At 49.5% G+C, this 16,184-nt stretch overlaps 6 non-coding genes and 4 pseudogenes across 6 annotated transcripts; all 10 read left to right on the top strand.

Annotated features, from left to right (window-relative positions):
* The first annotated feature begins 335 nt into the window (after positions 1-335).
* LOC141214113 (U2 spliceosomal RNA) lies at positions 336-511 on the top strand (annotated as a pseudogene).
* A 1,115-nt stretch (positions 512-1,626) lies between these two features.
* Positions 1,627-1,817, top strand: LOC141213960 (U2 spliceosomal RNA). Its single transcript, XR_012283292.1, has one exon. It is a non-coding gene; the product is annotated as a U2 spliceosomal RNA (small nuclear RNA).
* A 1,115-nt stretch (positions 1,818-2,932) lies between these two features.
* LOC141213961 (U2 spliceosomal RNA) lies at positions 2,933-3,123 on the top strand. Its single transcript, XR_012283293.1, has one exon. It is a non-coding gene; the product is annotated as a U2 spliceosomal RNA (small nuclear RNA).
* Positions 3,124-4,238: 1,115 nt separating this feature from the next.
* Positions 4,239-4,429, top strand: LOC141213963 (U2 spliceosomal RNA). Its single transcript, XR_012283294.1, has one exon. It is a non-coding gene; the product is annotated as a U2 spliceosomal RNA (small nuclear RNA).
* A 1,115-nt stretch (positions 4,430-5,544) lies between these two features.
* Positions 5,545-5,636, top strand: LOC141214151 (U2 spliceosomal RNA; annotated as a pseudogene).
* A 794-nt stretch (positions 5,637-6,430) lies between these two features.
* Positions 6,431-6,611, top strand: LOC141214119 (U2 spliceosomal RNA; annotated as a pseudogene).
* Positions 6,612-7,726: 1,115 nt separating this feature from the next.
* LOC141214136 (U2 spliceosomal RNA) lies at positions 7,727-7,804 on the top strand (annotated as a pseudogene).
* A 5,564-nt stretch (positions 7,805-13,368) lies between these two features.
* LOC141214071 (U2 spliceosomal RNA) lies at positions 13,369-13,561 on the top strand. The gene has a single exon (XR_012283401.1). It is a non-coding gene; the product is annotated as a U2 spliceosomal RNA (small nuclear RNA).
* Positions 13,562-14,676: 1,115 nt separating this feature from the next.
* Positions 14,677-14,867, top strand: LOC141213964 (U2 spliceosomal RNA). Its single transcript, XR_012283295.1, has one exon. It is a non-coding gene; the product is annotated as a U2 spliceosomal RNA (small nuclear RNA).
* A 1,115-nt stretch (positions 14,868-15,982) lies between these two features.
* On the top strand, positions 15,983-16,173 carry LOC141213965 (U2 spliceosomal RNA). The gene has a single exon (XR_012283296.1). It is a non-coding gene; the product is annotated as a U2 spliceosomal RNA (small nuclear RNA).
* Positions 16,174-16,184: the final 11 nt, after the last annotated feature.

The following is a 16,184-nucleotide window of genomic DNA, read 5'->3' on the forward strand; positions in this document are numbered from 1 at the left end:
TCCGCTCCCCCCTGAACCCCCCTGGCTCTCCTCTTTCGGGAGGAGAGCATTGTTGGCTCCCCTCTTCCGGGAGGGGAGCACAGTCTTTGGCTCCCAGTGCCTTGCTCGGGTGAGAACTCGGGCAGGTATTGGGGGTAAGATTGGGTCGCCTCTGGCTCCGGCTGGAGGTGGCTATTTGTCCCTGTTCCTCGCTGTGGCCTTCTGTCTCGGAGGGACGGGGAATGGTTTGGGGGACCCTTCTCCTTTTGGAGAGGGTTTTAAGAAGACCAGCATCCTAGTGCACTTTTTTTGTGGCACTTGTCACTTTTTTAAGCGCACTCGGGTTTTGTACACGAATTCGGGCTTTCAAAAAAAAAAATCTGTTCTTATCAGTTTAATATCTGATACGTCCCCTATCTGGGGACCATATATTAAATGGATTTTTAGAACAGGGAGATGGAAAAAGAGCTTGCTCTGTCCACTCCACGCATTGACCTGGTATTGCAGTATCTCCAGGACCGGTGCACCCCTTCTTTAATGCAGTTTCTAAAATCAGAAAGAATTGAATTCAATGTTTTTTGTTCATTTTGCTTGTTTGTCGGATTTTGGGATGGACTCTTTGGCTTTGCTTTTCTTCTCCTCATTGGATTTTTCATGTTCAAAGTTGCAGAAGCCAGATTACAAGCTCATTTTGGTTCAACTTCAGCAACTGTGCATTGCATTGCCATGTAATGTGATGCAATGCTATCTTTCTAGCTCTCCCTTTTTACTTCCTTTTGGATAAACAGACATATTAGGCAAGCATTTTGGAGCTTTCACCTAAATAACTACAGGTGGTGAGATAAGCTGCACAATATAATTGACCTTTCAGTATATTGTTGCACACACACCATCTATTTAGCAAATGCCCTTGTTATCAACAGCAGCCTTTTAAACTCACCTGAGCTAACAGGTATGTGCGCTGGTTACTCTGCTGCGCTTAAAATTTCTTTTTTGGTTTGCTACAATGCCTTTTCTGAAACGTTGTCTCCTTCTGCTGGAACACTGACTTCTTTCATTTAATGCCTGCAGACTATAAAAGAGAACCCAACCCAAAAAGTTTGGTTGATTAGTCTGTGGCATTCTGTTAAACTGTTGCTTATGGCGGTCTCTGTGAGCTTCTCAGCGACATTCAGCCAGCCAGGTATCCTGCCTGCAGTAGATGGAATGTGGCAATGGAACGCTGGCTGCGCGTGTCATAATAGGCTCTGAGCCTTTATATACCTGTGCACAGCAGCAGCCACCTTCAGTCTGCTGCTGGACAGCCAGCAGCAGCAGCAGCAGGAGAGGTATGTAATCAGGAGCCCTCCTGCTAAGGGTAGACAGCTGCTCGTTCCACCCCACCCCCCGCCTTAATTGGTTCTCCTCCCTTCCAACGGTGTTGAGGCGGGTGGGAACAGCAGGGGGTGAAGGTGCTGTGTTTAAAGAGGTGGAGTTATGCAGATCTAAAACGCGTGGATTGCAGCAGCAGCAAGCCGAAAAGTGCAGGCATGTAAGGGATCTAGAGGTTGACAACATGTCTTCTTAACGGGAGTCCAGGAGCTCATCTCCACAAATGGACTTTTCAGGATCCTTGGGTGGCTCCGTAGTTTGAAACCAATTCTGGTTATCGCTTCTCGGCCTTTTGGCTAAGATCAAGTGTAGTATCTGTTCTTATCAGTTTAATATCTGATACGTCCCCTATCTGGGGACCATATATTAAATGGATTTTTAGAACAGGGAGATGGAAAAAGAGCTTGCTCTGTCCACTCCACGCATTGACCTGGTATTGCAGTATCTCCAGGACCGGTGCACCCCTTCTTTAATGCAGTTTCTAAAATCAGAAAGAATTGAATTCAATGTTTTTTGTTCATTTTGCTTGTTTGTCGGATTTTGGGATGGACTCTTTGGCTTTGCTTTTCTTCTCCTCATTGGATTTTTCATGTTCAAAGTTGCAGAAGCCAGATTACAAGCTCATTTTGGTTCAACTTCAGCAACTGTGCATTGCATTGCCATGTAATGTGATGCAATGCTATCTTTCTAGCTCTCCCTTTTTACTTCCTTTTGGATAAACAGACATATTAGGCAAGCATTTTGGAGCTTTCACCTAAATAACTACAGGTGGTGAGATAAGCTGCACAATATAATTGACCTTTCAGTATATTGTTGCACACACACCATCTATTTAGCAAATGCCCTTGTTATCAACAGCAGCCTTTTAAACTCACCTGAGCTAACAGGTATGTGCGCTGGTTACTCTGCTGCGCTTAAAATTTCTTTTTTGGTTTGCTACAATGCCTTTTCTGAAACGTTGTCTCCTTCTGCTGGAACACTGACTTCTTTCATTTAATGCCTGCAGACTATAAAAGAGAACCCAACCCAAAAAGTTTGGTTGATTAGTCTGTGGCATTCTGTTAAACTGTTGCTTAAGGCGGTCTCTGTGAGCTTCTCAGCGACATTCAGCCAGCCAGGTATCCTGCCTGCAGTAGATGGAATGTGGCAATGGAACGCAGGCTGCGCGTGTCATAATAGGCTCTGAGCCTTTATATACCTGTGCACAGCAGCAGCCACCTTCAGTCTGCTGCTGGACAGCCAGCAGCAGCAGCAGCAGGAGAGGTATGTAATCAGGAGCCCTCCTGCTAAGGGTAGACAGCTGCTCGTTCCACCCCACCCCCCGCCTTAATTGGTTCTCCTCCCTTCCAACGGTGTTGAGGCGGGTGGGAACAGCAGGGGGTGAAGGTACTGTGTTCAAAGAGGTGGAGTTATGCAGATCTAAAACGCGTGGATTGCAGCAGCAGCAAGCCGAAAAGTGCAGGCATGTAAGGGATCTAGAGGTTGACAACATGTCTTCTTAACGGGAGTCCAGGAGCTCATCTCCACAAATGGACTTTTCAGGATCCTTGGGTGGCTCCGTAGTTTGAAACCAATTCTGGTTATCGCTTCTCGGCCTTTTGGCTAAGATCAAGTGTAGTATCTGTTCTTATCAGTTTAATATCTGATACGTCCCCTATCTGGGGACCATATATTAAATGGATTTTTAGAACAGGGAGATGGAAAAAGAGCTTGCTCTGTCCACTCCACGCATTGACCTGGTATTGCAGTATCTCCAGGACCGGTGCACCCCTTCTTTAATGCAGTTTCTAAAATCAGAAAGAATTGAATTCAATGTTTTTTGTTCATTTTGCTTGTTTGTCGGATTTTGGGATGGACTCTTTGGCTTTGCTTTTCTTCTCCTCATTGGATTTTTCATGTTCAAAGTTGCAGAAGCCAGATTACAAGCTCATTTTGGTTCAACTTCAGCAACTGTGCATTGCATTGCCATGTAATGTGATGCAATGCTATCTTTCTAGCTCTCCCTTTTTACTTCCTTTTGGATAAACAGACATATTAGGCAAGCATTTTGGAGCTTTCACCTAAATAACTACAGGTGGTGAGATAAGCTGCACAATATAATTGACCTTTCAGTATATTGTTGCACACACACCATCTATTTAGCAAATGCCCTTGTTATCAACAGCAGCCTTTTAAACTCACCTGAGCTAACAGGTATGTGCGCTGGTTACTCTGCTGCGCTTAAAATTTCTTTTTTGGTTTGCTACAATGCCTTTTCTGAAACGTTGTCTCCTTCTGCTGGAACACTGACTTCTTTCATTTAATGCATGCAGACTATAAAAGAGAACCCAACCCAAAAAGTTTGGTTGATTAGTCTGTGGCATTCTGTTAAACTGTTGCTTATGGCGGTCTCTGTGAGCTTCTCAGCGACATTCAGCCAGCCAGGTATCCTGCCTGCAGTAGATGGAATGTGGCAATGGAACGCTGGCTGCGCGTGTCATAATAGGCTCTGAGCCTTTATATACCTGTGCACAGCAGCAGCCACCTTCAGTCTGCTGCTGGACAGCCAGCAGCAGCAGCAGCAGGAGAGGTATGTAATCAGGAGCCCTCCTGCTAAGGGTAGACAGCTGCTCGTTCCACCCCACCCCCCGCCTTAATTGGTTCTCCTCCCTTCCAACGGTGTTGAGGCGGGTGGGAACAGCAGGGGGTGAAGGTGCTGTGTTTAAAGAGGTGGAGTTATGCAGATCTAAAACGCGTGGATTGCAGCAGCAGCAAGCCGAAAAGTGCAGGCATGTAAGGGATCTAGAGGTTGACAACATGTCTTCTTAACGGGAGTCCAGGAGCTCATCTCCACAAATGGACTTTTCAGGATCCTTGGGTGGCTCCGTAGTTTGAAACCAATTCTGGTTATCGCTTCTCGGCCTTTTGGCTAAGATCAAGTGTAGTATCTGTTCTTATCAGTTTAATATCTGATACGTCCCCTATCTGGGGACCATATATTAAATGGATTTTTAGAACAGGGAGATGGAAAAAGAGCTTGCTCTGTCCACTCCACGCATTGACCTGGTATTGCAGTATCTCCAGGACCGGTGCACCCCTTCTTTAATGCAGTTTCTAAAATCAGAAAGAATTGAATTCAATGTTTTTTGTTCATTTTGCTTGTTTGTCGGATTTTGGGATGGACTCTTTGGCTTTGCTTTTCTTCTCCTCATTGGATTTTTCATGTTCAAAGTTGCAGAAGCCAGATTACAAGCTCATTTTGGTTCAACTTCAGCAACTGTGCATTGCATTGCCATGTAATGTGATGCAATGCTATCTTTCTAGCTCTCCCTTTTTACTTCCTTTTGGATAAACAGACATATTAGGCAAGCATTTTGGAGCTTTCACCTAAATAACTACAGGTGGTGAGATAAGCTGCACAATATAATTGACCTTTCAGTATATTGTTGCACACACACCATCTATTTAGCAAATGCCCTTGTTATCAACAGCAGCCTTTTAAACTCACCTGAGCTAACAGGTATGTGCGCTGGTTACTCTGCTGCGCTTAAAATTTCTTTTTTGGTTTGCTACAATGCCTTTTCTGAAACGTTGTCTCCTTCTGCTGGAACACTGACTTCTTTCATTTAATGCCTGCAGACTATAAAAGAGAACCCAACCCAAAAAGTTTGGTTGATTAGTCTGTGGCATTCTGTTAAACTGTTGCTTATGGCGGTCTCTGTGAGCTTCTCAGCGACATTCAGCCAGCCAGGTATCCTGCCTGCAGTAGATGGAATGTGGCAATGGAACGCTGGCTGCGCGTGTCATAATAGGCTCTGAGCCTTTATATACCTGTGCACAGCAGCAGCCACCTTCAGTCTGCTGCTGGACAGCCAGCAGCAGCAGCAGCAGGAGAGGTATGTAATCAGGAGCCCTCCTGCTAAGGGTAGACAGCTGCTCGTTCCACCCCACCCCCCGCCTTAATTGGTTCTCCTCCCTTCCAACGGTGTTGAGGCGGGTGGGAACAGCAGGGGGTGAAGGTGCTGTGTTTAAAGAGGTGGAGTTATGCAGATCTAAAACGCGTGGATTGCAGCAGCAGCAAGCCGAAAAGTGCAGGCATGTAAGGGATCTAGAGGTTGACAACATGTCTTCTTAACGGGAGTCCAGGAGCTCATCTCCACAAATGGACTTTTCAGGATCCTTGGGTGGCTCCGTAGTTTGAAACCAATTCTGGTTATCGCTTCTCGGCCTTTTGGCTAAGATCAAGTGTAGTATCTTTCGAAAAGGCGGTTTTGGATGTTGGCCGCCCTAGTAGATTGATACATTATGCACACTGGGGTTTAGGCGCTTGTTAGTACGCCAGGTGGCTATTAGAGTCATCTGGTGGAAAGCATGGCCCCCCAGGATCGACGCCATTGGGCCGGGGAAGATCGAAAGCCCGAAGTGTGAAGTGCCCCAGGAGTGGTGACCCTGGGGTGCCTTAACTCACTGGGATTGGGAACCCCACTTGAGTTTATGGCACATTTGTACAAGCACTTCAAATTTTCTTTCTTCGCACACACCCTTATTCCGGGCCTTCTGGCCTTAGGATGGGGAATTTTTCAATTCCCGGTCGAAGGTCCGGGCAGTATTATACTGTGAAACCTTCACTATTTATTTAATTTCTTTGTCACTGTGTGTCCACTTATTCACGTGTGTCACGTCCTACTAGGATTTTGTCGGGATGCGGTTCCCTTACGGGTTCCTCTCTTGGCAGGTCTAGGGGGGGAGTGTGTGGCCATCAGGTTCCGCTCCCCCCTGAACCCCCCTGGCTCTCCTCTTTCGGGAGGAGAGCGTTGTTGGCTCCCCTCTTCCGGGAGGGGAGCACAGTCTTTGGCTCCCAGTGCCTTGCTCGGGTGAGAACTCGGGCAGGTGCTGGGGGTAAGATTGGGTCGCCTCTGGCTTCGGCTGGAGGTGGCTTTTTGTCCCTGTTCCTCGCTGTGGCCTTTTGGCTCGGAGGGACGGGGAATGGTTTGGGGGACCCTTCTCCTTTTGGAGAGGGTTTCAAGAAGACCAGCATCCTAGTGCACTTTTTTTGTGGCACTTGTCACTTTTTTAAGCGCACTTGGGTTTTGTACACGAATTCGGGCTTTCACAAAAAAAAAAAAAAATCTGTTCTTATCAGTTTAATATCTGATACGTCCCCTATCTGGGGACCATATATTAAATGGATTTTTAGAACAGGGAGATGGAAAAAGAGCTTGCTCTGTCCACTCCACGCATTGACCTGGTATTGCAGTATCTCCAGGACCGGTGCACCCCTTCTTTAATGCAGTTTCTAAAATCAGAAAGAATTGAATTCAATGTTTTTTGTTCATTTTGCTTGTTTGTCGGATTTTGGGATGGACTCTTTGGCTTTGCTTTTCTTCTCCTCATTGGATTTTTCATGTTCAAAGTTGCAGAAGCCAGATTACAAGCTCATTTTGGTTCAACTTCAGCAACTGTGCATTGCATTGCCATGTAATGTGATGCAATGCTATCTTTCTAGCTCTCCCTTTTTACTTCCTTTTGGATAAACAGACATATTAGGCAAGCATTTTGGAGCTTTCACCTAAATAACTACAGGTGGTGAGATAAGCTGCACAATATAATTGACCTTTCAGTATATTGTTGCACACACACCATCTATTTAGCAAATGCCCTTGTTATCAACAGCAGCCTTTTAAACTCACCTGAGCTAACAGGTATGTGCGCTGGTTACTCTGCTGCACTTAAAATTTCTTTTTTGGTTTGCTACAATGCCTTTTCTGAAACGTTGTCTCCTTCTGCTGGAACACTGACTTCTTTCATTTAATGCCTGCAGACTATAAAAGAGAACCCAACCCAAAAAGTTTGGTTGATTAGTCTGTGGCATTCTGTTAAACTGTTGCTTATGGCGGTCTCTGTGAGCTTCTCAGCGACATTCAGCCAGCCAGGTATCCTGCCTGCAGTAGATGGAATGTGGCAATGGAACGCTGGCTGCGTGTGTCATAATAGGCTCTGAGCCTTTATATACCTGTGCACAGCAGCAGCCACCTTCAGTCTGCTGCTGGACAGCCAGCAGCAGCAGCAGCAGGAGAGGTATGTAATCAGGAGCCCTCCTGCTAAGGGTAGACAGCTGCTCGTTCCACCCCACCCCCCGCCTTAATTGGTTCTCCTCCCTTCCAACGGTGTTGAGGCGGGTGGGAACAGCAGGGGGTGAAGGTGCTGTGTTTAAAGAGGTGGAGTTATGCAGATCTAAAACGCGTGGATTGCAGCAGCAGCAAGCCGAAAAGTGCAGGCATGTAAGGGATCTAGAGGTTGACAACATGTCTTCTTAACGGGAGTCCAGGAGCTCATCTCCACAAATGGACTTTTCAGGATCCTTGGGTGGCTCCGTAGTTTGAAACCAATTCTGGTTATCACTTCTCGGCCTTTTGGCTAAGATCAAGTGTAGTATCTGTTCTTTTAAGAACACAAGAGCTACGATCTACACTTGACGAGAGCGATCGAACTCGGAAGGAGAAGAGCTTCGGATCCCAGCTGACATCGGAGAACGAAGGCGGATATCGGTGGGAGGAAGAAGCTCTAAAGAATCCAGAAGAAGACGAAGACTCGGAGAAGAATCGGGCTGTCCTGTGGAATCTTCGAGGAAGAAAATCATCGAGACAAAGACCTTTCGGGGAATTTGTCCAGAACACGACGGGAGAAGAATCTGCATAGCTCCACCCAATCCGGGAAGAGTTCCAGATCCAGCTCCAAGAAGTAACTGCAGGAGGAAAGCCATGGCAAGCGCTGCGAGGAAGGCCGAAAAGAAGAGCCTGGAGCTGGGGACAGCCAGGAGGGCCCAGCCAGGAGCCGATTCTGACCCCAAGGACTCTGCCTCCACGACTGGCCAGCAGAAGGGACCCCAGAAGCCCCGCCACGAAGCTCCAGCCCTGGAGCCATGGATGCGGCAGACGGTGGCCCTGAAGCTGAAGGAAGTGGATGGGAGGGTGCCGGACATGTCCTCGGACGTGTTCTGCCAGAAGATGCTGCTGGATCGAGGCTTCTCCAGGTCGGACACCCTCAGCATCCAGACCTTCTTGACGGGGATCTTCTTCGTCACCTTCGCCACTGTGAACACCTGCAGGAGGTTCTGGGAAATGGTAAGCGCAAAAGGACCGGATAATTCTTTCTCTGCCTTTACAGGTAGCTGCCCTATCCAGAGGGATGAAAGGAGGATCACGGTCTCCATGCGCAACCCGCACACCCCAGGCCAAGACATCTGTACCTTCCTGAGACGCTTCTGTTTGGTTGTGAAGGAACCCTCTCACATCCTGAATGGACTCGGCTTCTGGACAGGTAAGTGGTCGGTGACCGTTAGACTTCACAGGGACCTGGCGTACTCAGACGGACTTCGGCACCTGCCCCCGACATTCTCCCTGGGCAACTCCTACGGCCTCATCTATTACCCGGACATGCCGCGGAACTGCAGGAGATGCGGCAAGAACGGCCACGAGATGAAGGACTGCAAGGAGGATGCCTGCAGGATTTGTCGAGTGACGGGACACAGCTCGAAGGACTGCCCGAAGAAGACGTCCTGCAACCTGTGTGGGCTGGCGGCTCATCTGTACAAGGATTGCCCCAGGCGTGAGAGATCCTGGGCATCGGTGGTTGCGACGACCCCAGCTACGGAGGACAAGGCCCCGACGACCAGGCCTGTGAAGGTCAAGGACGCGACGACCAAGGCCCCAGCGGCCAAGGCCGAGACGACCAAGGCCAAAGCGGTCAAGGAGTCGGTGGCCAAAGCCCCAGCGACGGTCCCAGCAGCTCCGAAGCAGAAGAAAAAGTCAAAGGAGGGTAAGAGTTCTGTCACCCCTCTCTCGATCCCTCCCCCTGCCACCCCCGTCCAATCCCCCCCCACCCCGGCCACCCCTGCTGAGGATTCCACTTCCTCTTCCTCCTTCCCCTACTCCTCAGCAGGTGTCCTTTCCCCTGCCCCGGCAGCCACTCTCCCTCCCCAGACCATGGTAGCGGTGGAATTAACCTTTCCTCCACCCGCCGCTATCTATTCCGAGGAGGATTTTCCCCTTCTTGTCTCCCCAGTTCCAACCCGGGGAAAGAGGAAGGTGGAGGACAGCCCTGCTACTGAATCCTCCAAAAAGAAGATTCTGGATTTCGTAGGCGAAAAGGAGGATACCCTCCCTGAGCCAGAAGAGATGGAGCACATGGTTGAGACCCTGGTGGCCGAGCCAGAAGAGGAGGAACTGGTGGTCGCCGAGATCGAGGCCGCGCTGCTTGACCAGATGGAGGAAGAGGGCCTGCTGGTGATCCCGTCACCAGCAGTCAACACCGACGAGGGACCACCCGACCGGAGTGGTAACTAAGGTGTATTGCCTGCGCTAACTTTTTCTTTTTTCCCTACATGATGGCTAATATTAACTTATTTTCCATTAATGTCAGGAGCATCAAGGACAAGTTCAGACGTCAGACTATTTATGCCTTCCTTACTTCCCAGTTGTGTGATGTTTATATGTTGCAGGAATGTTCCCTTCCCTCCTCTAGGTCCTTCAAACATCTGGCCAGGGAGTGGTCCCACGGTCCATCCTACTGGTCCGGTGGGGGTGACTGCAAGTCTGCGGGGGTCGCAATTCTGATCAGGGGGGGCGCATTCACGCTTGAGTCCGTCCAGGAGCTCATCTGCGGCAGGGCTCTTGTTGTAGATGGCAACTGGGCGGGAGAACCTGTCAGGTTCATCAACGTGTATGCGTCCCCACTGAAGAATGAGCGTTTGGAGCTTTTCCAGACCCTGCGGCTTCAGCTTGCCACCACCAGGACCTTAGTGATGGCCGGGGATTTCAACTGCCCCATCGAGGAGGACGGTCGTAGTTCTGGCACATCTGCCAAGTTGGACATCACGTCCAAGCTGCTCATCGAGATGGTAACCGAGGCCTCTCTTCAGGACGTGGTGGGCTCCATGGGGAGAGGCTCCACGAACTATTCGTGGAGCCGACCCGATGGCTCACTCCGCTCCAGGATTGACTTTGTGTTCACCTCTCGGGCAGTCAGGCAGAGTAGGCACTCGATGGTCTCCTGCTTCTTCTCCGACCACAGAGCCATTCACTTACAAGGTGTCCTCGGCGACGGTTTTCCGTCCGGCCCCGGCTCCTGGAAGCTGAATTGTGCTCTGCTGGCTCAGGATGAAGTCGTGGAGGAGCTGAGAGCAGCCTACGCAATGTGGCAGTCCTACAAGGGTAGCTTCCAAACAGTCTCTGATTGGTGGGAATATGTTAAACTTGAGTTTCGCTGTTTCTTTCAGGCCAAGGGTCGACAACAGGCGTGTGAGAAGAGGAGGGACTTCAGAGGGCTGCAGCGCGAGCTGCGGCCGCTGCAGGACCTTCTTCACTGCGGCTGGGACGTGAGGGAGGAGCTGGAGGAGACCAAGAAGAGCCTGAAAAGGCACTTTGAGGAGGAGTCCAAGCGAATCATCTTCCGTTCCAAAGTGGAGAATCTGGAGAAGGGTGAGAAATGTAACTCATTCTTTTTCAGGAAACTTCATGCCGGTCACACGCCCCTGAACGAGCTGCGAGACGAGAGCGGAAACATGCGACGTGGGAAGGAGGACGTGATGAGGGTCGTCAGCGACTTCTACAGCGAACTCTACTCCCACAAGACTACCGACCCCGACGCTGCTGATAAGTTCCTGTCAGGTATCACTAACCATCTTGATCCTGCAGGCACGGCAGCCTTGGACAAACCTCTGATGGTGGGCGAATTGCTCTCTGCCGCTAAATCCTTTAGGACCGGCAGGACCCCGGGCAGTGATGGTCTTCCAGCGGAGCTCTATGTAGCGCTGGGAGACCTCATCTGTCCGGACCTGTTGGACCTGTACGAGGAGATGGTGGTGGAGGGTAGAATGCCTCCATCTTTGAGGGAAGGAATGGTCACGATCCTGTACAAGCGGAAGGGAGAGAGGTGCGACCTGAGGAATTGGCGTCCCATCACTCTGCTCAACGTGGACTACAAGATCCTGGCCAAGACGATGGCGACACGACTTAAGACGGTCATCGGACGGATCATCCACCCGGACCAGACCTGCGGCATCCCTGGACGTCGCATCGCACACAGCCTCGCTCTCGTGCGGGACACGGTCGAGTACATCAAGGTCCGCCGCGCACACGCGGCCCTGGTCTCCTTGGATCAGGAGAAGGCCTTCGACCGGGTTTCCCACGAGTTCATGGGCCGAGCTCTGCACCGGTTAGGTTTGGGTAACATGTTTTGTTCGTATGTCCGTCTGATGTATTTTGATATCCACAGCTCGGTGTTGGTGAACGGCTGGAAGACTGACCCCTTCCCTGTCCTCTCTGGGGTCAGACAAGGCTGCCCTCTATCACCTCTTCTTTTTGTTTGTGTTATAGAACTCTTCGCAGAGGCTATCCGGCAGAATGGAGAGATCAGAGGGATCACCGCACCGGGTCCGGGACGACACGAGGTCAAGTGCTCGCTCTACATGGACGACGTCACCGTCTTCTGCGCTGATCGTGGTTCAGTCGACGCCCTCGTCCAGACGTGTGAGAGGTTCGGCCGGGCTTCAGGGGCCAAAGTCAACTGCAGGAAGTCGGAAGCCATGCTCTTCGGGGATTGGCAGCCGGCCTCCTCCGCCCCCTTCCCCTTCAACATTCAACCGGATTTCCTCAAGGTGCTGGGAGTCTGGTTCGGGAAGGAAGGAGCGGCCCTCAAGTCCTGGCAAGAACGCTTGGCCAAGGTGAAGCAACGGATCGGACTCTGGAGCCTCAGACACCTCACTTGTGAGGGTAAGGCACTCGTCCTGCGTAATGAGGTCCTGCCCGTCTTGCAGTACACGGCGCAGGCCTGGCCCCCACACGTCACTGTGTGCAGGGCCATTACCAGGACAGTGTTTCACTTTGTCTGGGGATCCAAGATGGACAGAGTCAGGCGGGCCGTCATGTACAAGGAGCCTCGCAAGGGTGGGAAGGGCGTTCCAGATATCCCCACCCTCCTGCGATCCTCTTTTGTGTGTGATTGTGTCCGCCGGACTTTGCAAGTCAAGAATGGCTCCGCGGGCAGGTCCATGTCTTGCTTCTTCCTGCTTCCTCTTTGGAGGCGACTCGGCTGGGACAAGTGGGACAGCTCCTTCCCCTACAACTGGACGACGCCATGGTTCTACGGAGACGTCGTTCGATTTGTGGGGGAGCATCAACTGGAGGGACTCAAGCCCGACTTGTGGAAGCCCAAAACTATCCACAAGCTAATCAGAGCCAAGGATGACATGGAGAACATCACAGGACTTCACCAGGACACGCTGGAGACTGTGTGGACAAATGTGTCGTCTGACAGGCTGACCAACGGGCACAAGGACTTGTCGTGGATGGCGATTCAGGGCGGACTGCCCGTCCGGTCATTCATGCATGCCCGGAACCTGTGCAAGACCCGGTACTGCCCAAGGTGCCCCTTCGTGGAGGAAACATCTTTGCACACTTTTTGGGACTGCGGATTTGCACAGCGCCTATTGACTGCACTTGAGGACGACCTGAGGAACACTGTCCCCAGGGCGAGCCTATCGCACCATTCTGTGCTTTACGGACTCTTCCCTGGGGTTCATACCGTCGGAGCCATCCAGGAGGCTTGGCGCCTTATTAACTGCTTCAAGGATGCCGTTTGGGTCGCCAGGAACCGGCTCATCTTGAGGAGGGAGAGGATGTCCATCCAGGACTGCCGCAGGCTGATCCACAGCCTGCTCAGAGACTATTCCATCATGGACGGTCCGGAGGACGAGGACGAGGACTAAACCCCTCCTCCCCCTCTCCCCTTATGTGTCTTGTCTTTCAATAAAGCTTCGGGCCTGTGATTTTCCCCTCCCCATCCCCTTTTTCCCAATCCCCATCCCTTATCACGGTTCGTCGTACTGTATTGATTGACATGCTTTTTCTTTCAGATTGAGTGTTTTGTGTAGCATAGGGGTGTGATGTGTCTAGTTAGTGCGTCGTATCCTCATGCTATGTAAATATGATGTAGAATTCTGTGTGTACTGGGCTGCGGCACTGTACACTGTCTGTTAACTTATTTTTTGTGCTAATAAAAGATATATTCAATCAAAAAATCTGTTCTTATCAGTTTAATATCTGATACGTCCCCTATCTGGGGACCATATATTAAATGGATTTTTAGAACAGGGAGATGGAAAAAGAGCTTGCTCTGTCCACTCCACGCATTGACCTGGTATTGCAGTATCTCCAGGACCGGTGCACCCCTTCTTTAATGCAGTTTCTAAAATCAGAAAGAATTGAATTCAATGTTTTTTGTTCATTTTGCTTGTTTGTCGGATTTTGGGATGGACTCTTTGGCTTTGCTTTTCTTCTCCTCATTGGATTTTTCATGTTCAAAGTTGCAGAAGCCAGATTACAAGCTCATTTTGGTTCAACTTCAGCAACTGTGCATTGCATTGCCATGTAATGTGATGCAATGCTATCTTTCTAGCTCTCCCTTTTTACTTCCTTTTGGATAAACAGACATATTAGGCAAGCATTTTGGAGCTTTCACCTAAATAACTACAGGTGGTGAGATAAGCTGCACAATATAATTGACCTTTCAGTATATTGTTGCACACACACCATCTATTTAGCAAATGCCCTTGTTATCAACAGCAGCCTTTTAAACTCACCTGAGCTAACAGGTATGTGCGCTGGTTACTCTGCTGCGCTTAAAATTTCTTTTTTGGTTTGCTACAATGCCTTTTCTGAAACGTTGTCTCCTTCTGCTGGAACACTGACTTCTTTCATTTAATGCCTGCAGACTATAAAAGAGAACCCAACCCAAAAAGTTTGGTTGATTAGTCTGTGGCATTCTGTTAAACTGTTGCTTATGGCGGTCTCTGTGAGCTTCTCAGCGACATTCAGCCAGCCAGGTATCCTGCCTGCAGTAGATGGAATGTGGCAATGGAACGCTGGCTGCGCGTGTCATAATAGGCTCTGAGCCTTTATATACCTGTGCACAGCAGCAGCCACCTTCAGTCTGCTGCTGGACAGCCAGCAGCAGCAGCAGCAGGAGAGGTATGTAATCAGGAGCCCTCCTGCTAAGGGTAGACAGCTGCTCGTTCCACCCCACCCCCCGCCTTAATTGGTTCTCCTCCCTTCCAACGGTGTTGAGGCGGGTGGGAACAGCAGGGGGTGAAGGTGCTGTGTCTAAAGAGGTGGAGTTATGCAGATCTAAAACGCGTGGATTGCAGCAGCAGCAAGCCGAAAAGTGCAGGCATGTAAGGGATCTAGAGGTTGACAACATGTCTTCTTAACGGAAGTCCAGGAGCTCATCTCCACAAATGGACTTTTCAGGATCCTTGGGTGGCTCCGTAGTTTGAAACCAATTCTGGTTATCGCTTCTCGGCCTTTTGGCTAAGATCAAGTGTAGTATCTGTTCTTATCAGTTTAATATCTGATACGTCCCCTATCTGGGGACCATATATTAAATGGATTTTTAGAACAGGGAGATGGAAAAAGAGCTTGCTCTGTCCACTCCACGCATTGACCTGGTATTGCAGTATCTCCAGGACCGGTGCACCCCTTCTTTAATGCAGTTTCTAAAATCAGAAAGAATTGAATTCAATGTTTTTTGTTCATTTTGCTTGTTTGTCGGATTTTGGGATGGACTCTTTGGCTTTGCTTTTCTTCTCCTCATTGGATTTTTCATGTTCAAAGTTGCAGAAGCCAGATTACAAGCTCATTTTGGTTCAACTTCAGCAACTGTGCATTGCATTGCCATGTAATGTGATGCAATGCTATCTTTCTAGCTCTCCCTTTTTACTTCCTTTTGGATAAACAGACATATTAGGCAAGCATTTTGGAGCTTTCACCTAAATAACTACAGGTGGTGAGATAAGCTGCACAATATAATTGACCTTTCAGTATATTGTTCCACACACACCATCTATTTAGCAAATGCCCTTGTTATCAACAGCAGCCTTTTAAACTCACCTGAGCTAACAGGTATGTGCGCTGGTTACTCTGCTGCGCTTAAAATTTCTTTTTTGGTTTGCTACAATGCCTTTTCTGAAACGTTGTCTCCTTCTGCTGGAACACTGACTTCTTTCATTTAATGCCTGCAGACTATAAAAGAGAACCCAACCCAAAAAGTTTGGTTGATTAGTCTGTGGCATTCTGTTAAACTGTTGCTTATGGCGGTCTCTGTGAGCTTCTCAGCGACATTCAGCCAGCCAGGTATCCTGCCTGCAGTAGATGGAATGTGGCAATGGAACGCTGGCTGCGCGTGTCATAATAGGCTCTGAGCCTTTATATACCTGTGCACAGCAGCAGCCACCTTCAGTCTGCTGCTGGACAGCCAGCAGCAGCAGCAGCAGGAGAGGTATGTAATCAGGAGCCCTCCTGCTAAGGGTAGACAGCTGCTCGTTCCACCCCACCCCCCACCTTAATTGGTTCTCCTCCCTTCCAACGGTGTTGAGGCGGGTGGGAACAGCAGGGGGTGAAGGTGCTGTGTTTAAAGAGGTGGAGTTATGCAGATCTAAAACGCGTGGATTGCAGCAGCAGCAAGCCGAAAAGTGCAGGCATGTAAGGGATCTAGAGGTTGACAACATGTCTTCTTAACGGGAGTCCAGGAGCTCATCTCCACAAATGGACTTTTCAGGATCCTTGGGTGGCTCCGTAGTTTGAAACCAATTCTGGTTATCGCTTCTCGGCCTTTTGGCTAAGATCAAGTGTAGTATCTGTTCTTATCAGTTTAATATCTGATACGTCCCCTATCTGGGGACCATATATTAAATGGATTTTTAGAACAGGGAGATGGAAAAAGAGCTTGCTCTGTCCACTCCACGCATTGACCTGGTATTGCAGTATCTCCAGGACCGGTGCACCCCTTCTTTAATGCAG

Source organism: Phyllobates terribilis, unplaced genomic scaffold (genome assembly GCF_046119375.1).
Source record: "Phyllobates terribilis strain yellow unplaced genomic scaffold, ASM4611937v1 Scaffold_213__1_contigs__length_3403324, whole genome shotgun sequence".
Classification (NCBI taxonomy): domain Eukaryota; kingdom Metazoa; phylum Chordata; class Amphibia; order Anura; family Dendrobatidae; genus Phyllobates; species Phyllobates terribilis.